This window comes from Dasypus novemcinctus, chromosome 11 (genome assembly GCF_030445035.2).
Source record: "Dasypus novemcinctus isolate mDasNov1 chromosome 11, mDasNov1.1.hap2, whole genome shotgun sequence".
NCBI lineage: Eukaryota > Metazoa > Chordata > Mammalia > Cingulata > Dasypodidae > Dasypus > Dasypus novemcinctus.
The window spans coordinates 84,300,612-84,315,021 of record NC_080683.1 but is presented as its reverse complement, the minus strand read 5'-3'; the positions used below and the strand labels follow the sequence as shown (position 1 = coordinate 84,315,021).

Sequence of the window (14,410 nt, the reverse complement as noted above, 5' to 3'; positions counted from 1 at the left end):
TCAAATTTTGATAAAAAAACAATAAACTCATAGATACAAGAAGCAAAACCAACCCTAAGCAAAAGCAAAATGAAGAAAACCATATCAAATCATATCACAAATTGCTTAAAACACATGATAAAATGTAAATTATGGAAGCAGCCAGCAAAAAAATACCATATTTTTTTGGACAAAGATAAGAATGATAGTGGATTTCTCATCAGAAACAGGGCAAGTCAGAAGGAAATGGAACAACATTGCTTAAGTACTAAAGGGAAAAATATACGTGCCAACCTTGAATTCTCCAGCTGACAAAAATTACTTTCAGAAATTTTTTAAAAAGGACTTTTAATTGGATCATACCCTAACCTGGTCATCTCTTCCCATTTTTTTTTTCTTTTTTCCTTTTATAAACACTTCTCCTTCCCCCTCCCTCATCCCTCTTCATAACCTCTAATCTGCTTTCTATATCTGGGAATTTGCTATTTCTAGTAATTTCTTGTAAATGATATACAATTTTTGTCCTTCTGTATTGTTTATTTCACTTAGCATAATGTTTTCACATTCTACCATGTTGCAGCATGTCTCATAACTTCATTTTTTTTTTGGAGGTATGAGGGATCGAACCCAGAACCTCGTATATGGGAAACAGGCGCTCAAACCACTCAGCTATACCCACTCCCCTCATAATTTCATTTTTTCTTAGAGCCAAATAAGATTCCATTATTTGTATGTACCATATTTGTTGATCCATTCATTTGTTGATTGACATTTTGGTTGTTTCTAGCTTTGAGCTACTGTGAATAATATTGCAATAAACACCAGTACGCAAGTACTCTTTGGGTATATACCTAGAAATGGGATTGCTGGGTCAAATGGTAATTCTATATTTAACCTTTTCAGGAATTGCCATATTCCTTTCCACAGTGTGTGCACCATTTTGCATTCCCAGCCACAACACACTGAAGTTCTAATTTCTTCACAACATCTCCAACACTTGTTATTTTTCATTCTTTAAATAATATCTGGGAAGCAGATGTGGCTCAACAGATAGAGCATCTGCCTACCATTTAGGAGGTCCAAGGGTTCGATACCCAGGGCCTCCTGGCTCATGTGGTGAGCTGGCCCATGTGCAGTGCTGCTGAGCACAAGGTGTGCTGGCCCACGCAGTGGTGCCCCCACGTAAGGGTGCCCCCCACGCAAGGAGTGGCCCCTGTGCAAGGACAGTTGCCCCGTCCAAAACCACAACATGCCCAGGAGTGGTGCCACACACACGGAGACCTGTGCAGCAAGATGACGCAACAAAAAGAGACACAGATCCCCAGTGCCGCCTGATGAGAATACAAGCAGACAGAGAAGAACACACAGCAAGTGGACACAGACAGCAGGTGAGGGGGGTGGTGGAATAAATAAATTAATAAATCTTTTTAAAAATAAACAAATAAATAATATCCATCCTTGTTGGTATGAAGTGGTATCACATTGTGGTTTTAGTTTGCATTTCCCTAATGACTAATGGTGTTGAGCATCTTTTCATGTGTTTGTTGGTCACTTACATATTTTCTTTGGCAAACTATCTATTTTAATCCTTTGCCCATTTTATACCTAGGTTGTTTGTTTCTTGTTGTTGAGTTGTAAGAGTTCTTTATATATACTGTATATTAAACCCTTATCCAATATATGGTTTGAAACAATTTTCTCCCATTCTGTAGGCTACCTTTTCACTTTCTTGATAATTTTCCTTGATGCAAAAAAGTTTTTAATTTTGATGAAATCAGTTTTATCTATTGTTTCTTTTATTGCTTGTGCTTTTGGTGTCATATCTGAGAATCTATTGCCAAATCCCAGGTCATGAGGATTTGCCCACAGGTTACCTTCTGAGAGTTCTATAGTTTTTTATTTTATATTTAGGTCCTAGATACATTTTGATTTTTTTATATGGTGTGAGGTAGGGATATAACTACATTCTTCTGTATGTGCATATTTGGTTTTCCCAACATCATTTGCTGAAGAGACTATTCTTTCCCCACTGTGTGTATCACCCTTGTCAAAAATCAATTGGCCTGGCAGCAGGTGTAGCTCAGTGGTTGGAGTATCTTAGAGGCAAACTACAGATTTTGTGGGGATTTTTTTTTCTTCCTTTTTAAAGTAGTTTTATATTACATAAATGTTATATTGAAAATATAGGGAATGCATCACTGACAGACCTGGAGCAGTTAATGTCTGCTGCTAAGGTTTCCACTATAGATGCAAGAAAAAGAAGGTCCTCGTGCTTTCTGTCTGGTTGTGGCAGCCAAGATTGCATGGGGGAATTTAGGAAATTCTAAGAACACAGGGAGGGGGAAATAATCTTTGCAACTCAGAAATAAACTTAAAAACAGTCAATAGTCTTTTTACTCCAAACAAAAAAATAGAAAAGAAAATATAGGGGATTTCCATATATCTCACCTCCTTCTCCTCTCACACCTCCCTCATTAACAACATCTTTTATTAGAGTGGTACATTTATCACAATTGATGAACACATATTGAAGCACTGCTACTGACCATGGTCTATAGTTTACTTTATAGTTTACACTTTGTACAATGCAATTTTACAAGTTTTGACAAAATGTATAATGGCCTGTATCTGTTATTGCAATATTATGCAGAACAATTCCAATATCCCAAAAATGCCCCCATGCTACACCTATTCTTCTCTCTCCCTCCCCTCAGAACCTCTGGTGATCACTGTCTTTATATCAATGTTACAACTTCTTCCATTACTAGAATAATAATACATCTATATTTTAGTCCATAGTTGCATTACCCCCTTACGGCAAACTAGTTTGATTGTAAGATAGGTAACTTCTCCATGTTTTTTTTTTTTTAAATCAGTGCTTAAGAGGGGATTGGGGGCAGGTACTTTCTAAGTACTTAAAGCACAAAGACTAATCAAATGCAAAATCTTTCCTCGATCTTAAAATATGCAGGTTCAGAGCCTAGTGAACCACGGAAGGAAAACAGGGAGAAACAAAAAACAAACTGTTAACACAGTTAACAGTTTCACTCTGTTAAACAAGAGTTTCTTCTGAACAGAGGAAACAAATGGTAACTTCTTATCTTGTAAAAAAGATGGAAAGCCTTCAAAGCCAACAAGGCATCTAGGATCTGGCATTCCATTTTGTTTTAGCTAAGTACTCCCAAACCAATCCTCTAGCATGAATGATGCCTCATTGTAGCCTCTCCATTGCACTCTTGCTCCCTGTATAGGTGGGTCTGATCACCTTTCCCAACTCTTTGATGATGGCAGCAGCTCAGCGTATTTTACTTTGAGGTTCTTGGCTATTCCCAGTTCCTTGGATTTAGGCAAGGGATGGTGGCCCATGGATACTCAGCAGCTGATGGTAATGTGAGGACACTGTCATACTGGTAGGAGAGTGGACATTTCCAATAGAGAAAATGGTGGTGAGTGGTACTTTAAACCACGTGGATAATCCCAGATGTTGAGGTCTGGTTGTTCCCTGTCTTTAGAATAAGCCATTCTTGACATGATTTTAAATGAATTTCATGTGTCTGTCTGTATTCAGTGATGATTTTCAGTCTTTTTTGAGCCTAAGACACCTTTGAGACCCTGACAAAAGCAAGAGGCTTTCTCCCCAGGCACACTCACTCTGGCATCCACCTAATTTTGCATATTAACTTATCCAAATATTTAACTAGCACTTACTATGTGCCAAGTACTGTTCTAGGTACTAGACACTCAAGAATCTGTGAGTTTTCCGTAAATGTCTTTTATTACATTTAGAAAATTCCCTTCTATTCTTACTTTTCTGAGTACTTTTAACCAGAAAGTGTACTGGATTTTGCTTAATGTTTTTTCTGCCTCTATTGAGATAACCATGGGTTTTCTTCCCCTTTATTCTATTTGTGTCATATATTACATTGATTGATTTCCATATGTTGAACCACCCTTACATTCTTGAGATGATGACTCACACTTGGTCACGGGGTATAATCTTTTCCTATTTTTTTTTTTAATTGGCATGGCTTTGCCTAAAAATTTTTTAAAAATTTTTTTAATTTTGAAAGAAGCTTTAGATTACATAAATGTTACATAAAAAATATAGGGAGTTGGAAGTGGACGTGACCCAGTGGTTAGGGCATCCATCTACCATATGGGAGGTCTATGGTTCAAACCCCGGGCCTCCCTGACCTATGTGGAGCTGGCCCATGCTCGGTGTGAATGCGTGCAAGGAGTGCCATGCAGGGGTGTCCCCACGTAGGGGAGCCCCACGCACAAGGAGTGTGCCCCGTAAGGAGAGCTGCCCAGCGTGAAAGAATGTGCAGCCTGCCAAGAAATGGTGCTGCACACACGGAGAGCTGACACAACAAGATGACGCAACAAAAAGAAAGAGATTCCAGTGTTGCTGACAACAACAGAAGCGGACAAAAGAACACGCAGCAAATAGACACAGAGAACAGACAACCGGGGCTGGGGGCGGGGAAGGGGAGAGAAATAAATAAATAAGTAAATAAATAAATAAATAAATAAATAAATCTTTAAAAAAATATATATAGGGAGTGCTCACTTCGGCAGCACATATACTAAAATTGAAACGATACAGAGAAGATTAGCATGATCCCTGTGCAAGGATGGCACACAAATTCATGAAGTGTTCCATATTTTTGTCATATCACCATCCCAGAGTCCACAGGACGGAGGAATAAAATATGGATTAGAGGGGACTTACTGGTAATCTTCTATAGAACTATTGTGACTCTAGCAATGGAAGAAATTGTATCATTGATGTGGAGACAGTGGCCATGGTAATTGTTGAGGGCCTGAGAGAGGGAAGAAGATGTGTCATGTGGGGGCATTTTTGGGACTTGGAATTGTCCCGAATGATACTGTAGGGACAGATGCTGGACAATATCCTGCCATAACTCACTGAATGTACTGGGGGAGAGTGTAAACTACAATGTGAACTATAATCCATGCAGTGCTGCAATTTTTGAAAATGTATTCACCTGATGCAATGAATGTGCTACAGTAATGACAGAGGTTGTTGATGTGGGAGGAGTCGGGGTGTGGGGTATATGGGAGCCTCTTACATTTTTTTTAATGTAACATTTTGTGTGATCTAGGTATCTTTAAAAAAAAAAGACAATTTTAAAAATTTTAAAAAATACATAAGGAATTCCCATATACCCCACTCACACACTTTTCCCCATAACATCTTTCATTAGTGTGGTAAATTTGTTACAACTGATAAACACATATTGAAGTACTGCTACTAACCATAGTCTATAGTTTACATTATAGTTTACACTTTGTACCACACAATTTTAGGTTTTGACAGAATGTATAATGGTCTGTATCTGTCACTGCGATGTTAAGCAGGACAATTCCAATGTCCCAAAAATACTCCATGTTATACCTATTCTTCTCTCTTCCTTACCTCAGAACCTCTGGTAGCCACTGCCTTTATATCAATGTTACAAGTTCTTTCATTCCTAGAATAATTAATCTACTTTAGTCCATAGTTGTATTCTCCCCTTATGTTTGTTCATTCCTCAGTCTTGAGGATTTTGGGGTGGTGATGCCCACTCTGTTTCTGATATAATCTTTTTAATTCATTGGATTTGGTTTGCTAGTATTTTGTTCAGGATTTTTACATATGTCTTCATTAGGGAAATTGATCTGTAATTTTCTTTTCTTGTGATGTCTTAACCAGGCTTTGGTAGGGAATAATGATATTACCTTAGGGTAATGTCATTCAACAAATCTGTGCTCATTTATTCATCTTTCTGAACACTGCAGAAACAAATGAATTTGTTTTTAGAATTAAATAAGATAAATGTGCCTAGAGAGGATTTTTTAAAAAGTAATACTTTCATAATTTGTTAAGCTGCCTTTATTTTTTTTAATTTTTTATTTTTTAAAGACCATGACAATTTTTTTCCTAAGATTTATTTATTTATTTATTTCTCTCTCCTCCCCCCCGCCCCATCCCCGAAACCCGGGTTGTCTGTTCTCTGTGTCTATTTGCTGCATGTTCTTCTTTGTCCGCTTCTGTTGTTGTCTGCAGCTTGGGAATCTGTGTTTCTTTTTGTTGCATCATCTTGCTGTGTCAGCTCTCTGTGTGTGCAGCACCATTCCTGGGCAAGCTGCACTTTCTTTCATGCTGGGCGGCTCTCCTTACGGGGCGCACTCCTTGCACGTGAGGCTCCCCTACACGGGGGATACCCCTGCGTGGCATGGCACTCCTTGCACACATCAGCACTGCGCATGGGCCAGCTCCACACGGGTCAAGGAGGCCCTGGGTTTGAACCATGGACCTCCCATGTGGTAGACGGATGCCCTAACCACTGGGCCAAGTCCGCTGCCTGTTAAGCTGCCTTGAGTCTTTTATTTTTTAAAGTTGAAATAAAGTTTACTAATTTTGAAAAAAAAAGTATGCTGCTTAATTTCCACATAATTGTAAATTTTCCAGTGTTCCTTCTGTTTTGACTTCTAGTTTGATCCCAGTGTGGTCAGAGAGGTTACTTTTATGATTTCAATATTTTAAATGTATTTAGACTTCCCTTGTGCCTTAACATATAGTTTAGCTTGGAGAATGATTCATATGCACTTGAAAAGAATGCATATTCTGTCACTGTTGGCTAAGTGTTCTATATAAAGTCTATATAAAGTTAGATCCAGTTGGTTTATAGTGTTGTGCAGGTCCTCTATTGTTGAATGGTCTACTTTTCCCTTCAATTCTGTCAATGTTTGATTCATATATTTTGGTGCTCAGCTTAGGAGCATATGTTTATAATTGTCAAATCTTCATGTTGAATTGACCCTTTCATTGATATATAATACCTTTCTTTGTCTCTTGTAACAGTATTTGACTTATTCTATTTTGTCTGATTTAATACAGCTCTCTTTGATGACTATTTGCAGGAAATATTTTTTCCATCCTATAACTTTCAACCTGTTTGTATCTATGAATCTAAGATAGATCTCTTGTAAACAGCATATAATACGGTGATGTTTCTTTATCTATTCTGCCAATCTCTGCCTTTTGATTGGAGAGTTTAATGCATTTACATTTAGGGAAATTACTGATAAGGCAAGATATACTTTTAACCATTTTGCTAATTGTGTGGGTTTTTTTTAAAGATTTATTTAATTTCTCTCCCCTTCTCCCCTCCCCCGCCCCAGCTGTCTGTTCTCTGTGTCTATTTGCTGCGTGTTCTTCTTTGTCCGCTTCTGTTGTTGTCTGCAACTTGGGAATCTTGTGTTTCTTTTTGTTGTGTCATCTTGCTGTGTCAGCTCTCTGTGTGTGCGGCACCATTCCTGGGCAGGCTGCACTTTTTTTGCACTGGGTGGCTCTCCTTACGGTGGCGCATTCCTTGCGCATGGGGCTCCCCTACATGGGGGACACCCCTGCGTGGCATGGCAATTCTTGCATGCATCAGCACTGCGCATGGGCCAGCTCCACACGGGTCAAGGAGGCCCGGGGTTTGAACTGCGGACCTCCCATGTGTTAGACGGACACCCTAACCACTGGGCCAAGTCCGCTTCCCACTAATTGTGTTTTGTAAGTCTCACATCTTTTTTCCCCCTCCTTCTCTCCATTACTATCTTCCTTCTTTTCTGATGAAATTTTATAATGAGCCATTTTGAATCCTTAATCCTTTCCTTTTGTGTAGATATTTTGGTTATTTTCTTAATGGTTACCATGGGGATTGCATTTAGCATATTAAATCTATAATAATTTGAGTTCTTCCAATTTTACTTCAATAGCCTACACATACATAGTACCTATATCTCTCCATACCTCCCTTTTATGCTGTTCATGCCATACAAATTTCAGCTTCCTGCATTGTGTGCCCAGTAACAAAGATTTGCTCATGTTTTTTATGAATTTGAATTTTCAGAATTATAAGTAAAAAACAGCATTATAAATGAAGTAATATTGGTATATACATTTAGCCATATTGTTTCTTACAATGGAGATCTTTATTTCTTCATCCAGCATCACAGTATTGGCTAGTAGCCTTTCCTTTCAGCATGGAGGACTCCCTTCAGCATTTCCTAAAAGGTAGATGTAGTGGTAATGAACTCCCTCAGTTTTTGTTTGTCTTGAAATGTCTTAATTTTTCCCTGATTTTTGAAGGACAACTTTCCTGGGTATATTATTCTTCAGTAATAGGTGCTCCCTTCCACCTCTCAGCACTTTAATTATGTCCCCACTGCCTTCTAGCCTCCACAGTTTCTATTGAGAAATTGGGTAATAATCTTATTAAGGATCACTTACATGTGACATGTCACTTATCTCTTACTGTTTTTAAGATTCTGTCATTGTCCTTCATATCAGACAGTTAAATCATAATGTGCCTAAGTGTATAGATCTGAGTTCATCTAGCTTAGCATTTGATGAGTACCAAAACTTTGCTCTGGCCCTTTACCTTTCTCTTCTTCTTTTGGGACTCCTATGATGCATATTTTGTATGTCTGATGGTATCCCACAGGTTCCTTAGATTCTGTTCGTTATTTTCTTTTCATTCTGCTCCTCAACCTGGGCAATTTCAATTATTTTGTCTTTGAATTCACTGACCCTTTCTTCTGCCTCCACCAATCAGCTCTTGAACCCCTCTATTGAGTTTTTCACTTCAGTTATTATACTCTTGAGTTTGAGAATTTCCATTTGGTTCTTCTTCATAGTTTATATCTCATTATTGAAATTATTGTTTTATTCATATATTGTTTCCCTGATTTCCTTTAGTTCTTCGTCCATATTTTCATTTAGTTCATTAATCCTATTTATGAGAGTTGTTCTAAGATCTTTAATTAGTAATTCCAGAAACTGCCTTTCCTCCAGAATATTTTCTAATGAATTATTTTTTTCCTGTGAGTGGGTCATACTTTCCTGTCTCTTTTTATGTTTTGTAAATTTTTTTGTTGAGAACTGGATGTTCTGAGTATTATTTTGTGGTACTCTGGAAATCCAGGTCTCCCACTCTTCAGTCTACCAGGAAAAAAAAAAAATAAGGAAAGAAAGAGAGGGAAAAAAAGAAAAGAAATACTAACAGACAAAACCAACCAACCAAAGAGAGAGAAGGAGAGAGAAAAAGATGCACTGGCTCTTTATTACCTGTAGATGGTGATGCAAGGTCAGACGATGTTGCTTCTGAGAGAAACTGAGGCTAGCATCTTTGCTGAGCCCTCAGGGATTCACCAGACTAACCCACCCAAGAAAGAGACAGAAGAAACCCAACCAATGAAAAAGTACACAAGGTCTTTAAGTCCAGGTAGATGCTGGTGTGAGATTAGAAGCTGCTGCTGCAGAGAGTGCTGGAACTAAGGTCAGGGTCTAGGCTGTGCTCTCAGGAATCTGCCAGACCAAGAACACCCACACACAGAAGGGGAAAACAGAACAACACAAAAACTAGCTCTTTACGTCCAGGTGGATGCTGATGGAAAACTAGAATCCTACTGCCCAGAGGACTTAAACTGAGACCAGCTTCTACACTGGTCTTTCACTGATATCCCAGCCTGAACTTGAACCTCTATCTCAACTTTTAGATGAGGGAATTTCTTCTGCCAGCCCTGGCTCCAGCTGGCTGCTTCCAAATCTGGACCACATTGCTATAGCTGCAGTCATTTACACAGCCGCTGATGTGGGGCTTAGCAATGAGGGCTGGTCACTGGTTCATGCTTTACTTACAAAAGCTAAACTCTTGACAGCCTCTTGCTTCTTCTGGCACTCATATAATTGTCCTAAATGTCCATTCTAGGGGAGCAGGTATAGCTCAGTGGTCGAGCACTTTCTTCCCACATACGAGATCCCAGGTTCAATCCCCGGTAACCTCCTTAAAAAACAAACAAATGAACAAAAACCCTCAAACACAAATGTCCATTCTATTTCCAGGATTACCACCTACTTAATTCCAGTCTCTTTTCAAGCTCTTCCATTTTACTTGTGGAGAGAGTGATTTCTTAAAACTTCCTACTTGGCAATTTGTGCCTGTGCTCCCAAAACAAAGACTTTTTAAGACATTCAAAATGTGAGAAAATTAATCACTTGCAGACCACAACTTCAAGAAACATTAAACAAAGTCCTTCAGGAAGAAGGAAAATGATACCAGATGGAAATTCTGATTTATGTAGAGTAAAAGAAATGGTAAATGTATAGGTAAATGTAAAAGACATTTTCCTTATTTTAAAAATCTTCTTAAGATATTTTGGCAAAAATAACAATGTATTATAACATTTATAATAAAAAATTAATAATATAAATAGCATAATCAGATACATAATTACATAATAAAATTATATAGCATAATAAAATAAAATGTATGGCAACAATAGCACAAAGACCAGGGTGGAAAAATGGAAGTATACTGTTACAAAGTTCTTACATTGCATGTGAAGTGGTATAATAATATTAGTTAAAGGCAGACTGTGATAAATTAAAGATGTTTATTCTAGGGAAGCAGACTTGGACCAATGGATAGGGCACCTGCCTATCATATGGGAGGTCCACGGTTCAAACCCTGGGCCTCCTTGACCCGTGTGGAGCTGGCCCATGCACATTGCTGATGCGCGCAAGGAGTGCCGTGCCACCCAGGGGTATCCCCCACGTAGGGGAGCCCCATGCACAAGGAGTGTGCCCTGTAAGGAAAGCTGCCCAGTGTGAAAGAAAGTGCAGCCTGCCCAAGAATGGCACCGTACACACAGAGAGCTGACACAACAAGATGACACAACAAAAAGAAACACAGATTCCCGGTGCCATTGATAAGGATAGAAGCGGTCACAGAAGAACACACAGCAAATAGACACAGAGAGCAGACAACAGGGGGGATGGGAGAAGGGGAGGGAAATAAATTAAAAAATAAATCTTTAATAAAAAAAAAAGATGTTTACTTTAAACCCAAAACCAATCACACTAAAAGATAAAATGAAATCAAAGATGAATAATTAATAAGTTTACATAATAAGTGACATGGAACTGAAATATAATCAATTCAAAAGACATCTGTGTGAGAATATGACATGGACTAGTTTGATGTCAGCCAGAGGGGTAGTTTCTATAAAAATCTAGTGGTTGATGCCCCACCACTCTGACTCCCAGGTCCAATAATCCTGCTATGCTGCAAGATTTGGTGACATTTTTGCTGACACTACCGCTGTCCAGTGCCTTCAGCCATCGGCTTTGGAACCTTCGCTGAATGTCATGACAGACATGGCTCCTGAGACCTTTCGTTAAAGTTACTACCTACTTATTTTTGGCCCTCAAACCAAAGTCTTTTGAGACTTTTTTGGATATGTTGTGTGCCCTTGACCTGGTTATTACACACTGGTTGCACTGGCAGCTTGCTAGATTAAGAAAGCAAACAAATTGCATTGGGCAGTCAAACTAGAGTTGTGTTCAATTTGCTTTCAAAGGCTGACTTTATTTTCGATTTCGATCTGCTTTCAGTTTGTTAGGACAACTTCATTTACAAGTCAGATTATCTTTTGAATAGATAAATCTATATGTTCTTCCATATCACAATAAGAAGAAGGAATACAATTTAACTTATAAACATCAAAAGTGCTCCAAACAACTTCCACCTTTCCCCAGACTAAAGGATTAGCCAAATCAACAGCCTGAACACCAAGAAAGTAGGTGATTTCTCTAACTGCCAGAGGCAGAAATTCTGTCCCTTGCCTTTTCAAATGCCTAGTGCCTGGTCCTGCTGAAGGGTGGTATAGCAGTTTGATATTATTGATGAATTCCAAAAAGAAATACTGATTATGTTTGTAAACTAGTCTGTTCCTCTGGGCTACTGGTACCCTTAGATTGTTTTGAATTCAGAGATTTCACTTTTACTTGATTAAATTATGACTAGGGCTTTGATTGGAACACATCCATAGGAGGTCGAGTCCCTAACCACAGAGAAAACAAGGCAGAGGAGACAGAGTTTTGATCCTGGAGACCAGAAAGTAAGCACACAGGAGAATCAGATACATGAGGACAGAAAGAAAGCTCCATTAGACCTGGCAGAGGCCCCAGGAAGAGAGATGAGCCATTTGCCTGACAGTTTACAGTGACCTCAGAGGAGAGAGCAGAGCTGCTGAGACCGGAGAAAAATGAGCCCTGGGAGAGAGGCAAGACTTGTCCCAGCCTGAGGCTGAGATTGGAAGAAGAGGGGACCACGGAGCCTTGGGAGGAGAAGGAAGACTGAGTCCCTCGCAGACATCATCTGCCATCTTGTGTCAACATGTGGCAACAGACTCAGGGTGAGAAAGTACCTTTTATGGTACCTTGAGTTGGGCTCTTTAGGGCCTTGTAACTATAAGCTAACCCCCAAAAATACCCTTTATAAAACCCAACAGATGTCTGGTATTTTACATCAGCACCCCTTTGGGTGACTAATACAGGTGGGAAACTGACCCATGATTTTTCACTGACTGACTGAACATTCAGGTATGTGCTAGGGTTTGCACCTGGTTATATTGTACCTGGTGAATAGGCAGGCCCATGGCCAGAGTCTACAAAACAGTAAAGATTTACCAGGAAGGTATAAATCTCCCCACCCACTGAGGAATGACAAAGATGACTTGATGGAATCCTCACCCTGATCAAGTGTTTTCTTTGGCAGGTAATGGCCCTTCAAGGGTCAGAAAAACTTAACTACCTAAAGTGAGAATATACTATATTGTCTTCTGCTTTGTGTAACTGTATTCAGGTGGATACATTTCTGTATCCTTTCCTGCTAGAGAAATTTTATATTCTTTAACTGTATCTGTGGTATTTTCTCATCAATACCATCACTGCTCATTGTGACACCTTGCAAACTAATGTCAGAAGTAGAAATAAGATGCATATAGGTGACTTTAATAGGTACACAAGAAATCCAGGGAATTGAAGGGAAAGAAATATAGCTGGTCCATCTTTGGCATATGGACATAAAAATCTAGTTGTAGATGATGAGAGATAAATTGCTTCAAATGAAGTATGAACATTGCCTGCTACCTAGACTTTGTGCATTCTGGTACCAGGTACTGAAAGCAAACTGCAGTCTAAAAGGAAGTGTGGCTACACTTTATTGTTTTCAGGTTGCTTCTATTGGTAGGTGTTTACAAGGTTCTTCAGAGGGAATTGTAACAGGAAGTGACTGCTGGCAGTCTCTAACTGATAAGAAAAACTGATACTGGGCAGCGGACTTGGTCATTGGTTAGAGTGTCCATCTACCACATAGGAGGTCCGTGGTTCGAACCCTGGGCCTCCTTGACCCGTGTGCAGCTGGCCCAGGCGCAGTGCTGATGCGCGCAAAGAGTGCCGTGCCACGCAGGGGTGTCCCCGCGTAGGGGAGACCCACGCACAAGGAGTGCACCCCGTAAGGAGAGCCACCCGGCGCGAAAGAAAGTGCAGCCTGCCCAGGAATGGCGCCATACACATGGAGAGCTGACACAACAAGATGATGCAACAAAAAGAAACACAGATTCCCGTGCCACTGACAAAGAAGACGCAGTGAATAGACACAGAGAACAGACAACCGGGGTGGGGGGTGGGAAGGGGAGAGAAATAAATAAAATAAATCTTTAAAAAAAAAAACAATTGATACTGAGACTGAAACTGAAGATTTCAATGCCTGGAATAGAAACACCTGGAATGGTAAAAATGTAGTAGGCGGAGAAGGTCCCAAGATGTTCTGGAGACCCTACTAAATAAACAGGAAGTTAGCAACTCTCCAGGCAAAAGCTATATCTCTGCCTAAGTTTGGTTATGGAAAAACGTATGAATCTAGCTAAGAAATATTTTTAATATTCAGTGATCTGGTTGTCCTAGTTAGAGGAGGAAAGATGTGTGTAGGAAATATCACAGGTAAAAATTTAATAAGTTTTTAATTGTAGGGACATGTATTTTAACATATATGAGCACCAGTCTTTGTTTCCATAAGCCTATCTTCTAAAACAGAGCTATAATCTTGAACTCTGTGTTCTGTGCCAGCTGTTGTATATGTGTGTATGTATGTATTAAATGGTGTTCACGCATACATATTCTCAAAAGTGATTTTCTATTCGGAATAGGTGTTCTCAAGTGGAAAATTAAGAATACTTGGAAATGAAATTTCCATTGTAAAAGTATTCAAGAATAAACTTTTGAAATCTGTAATCACTTCAAAAGATGGATGAATGTGACTGTGAATATCGGAGCTGAGTTGTAATTTACATTTCTTATAACTTTCAGGATGATCCATGGTCCTCATACACAAGAAACTGAAATGGTCTTCAGACAATTTAATTGAAGTATTAAATAACTGAGTGACGTGCTGTGGGTGTAATTTGGTTGAAGTGGTAGCTGACATCCATGGATAGGGAGAAAGCCTGGCTTCTTTAAGATTAAAAATCTGATAAATGTCCCCTGTTGGGAAGCCTAGGCCTCCCTGGGTGCTCCTGGTGCTCCTACAAG

General features: G+C 39.3%; 1 protein-coding gene and 2 non-coding genes across 4 annotated transcripts in view; 2 read left to right on the top strand and 1 right to left on the bottom strand.

The window, feature by feature from the left end:
* AFG1L (AFG1 like ATPase) overlaps positions 1-14,410 on the bottom strand; it is a 203,085-nt gene that overhangs the window by 50,291 nt on the left and 138,384 nt on the right. The gene's annotated exons all lie outside the window — the stretch shown is intronic.
* LOC111766550 (small nucleolar RNA SNORA31) lies at positions 2,170-2,298 on the top strand. Its single transcript, XR_002798572.2, has one exon. It is a non-coding gene; the product is annotated as a small nucleolar RNA SNORA31 (small nucleolar RNA).
* Positions 4,542-4,648, top strand: LOC111766548 (U6 spliceosomal RNA). Its single transcript, XR_002798570.1, has one exon. It is a non-coding gene; the product is annotated as a U6 spliceosomal RNA (small nuclear RNA).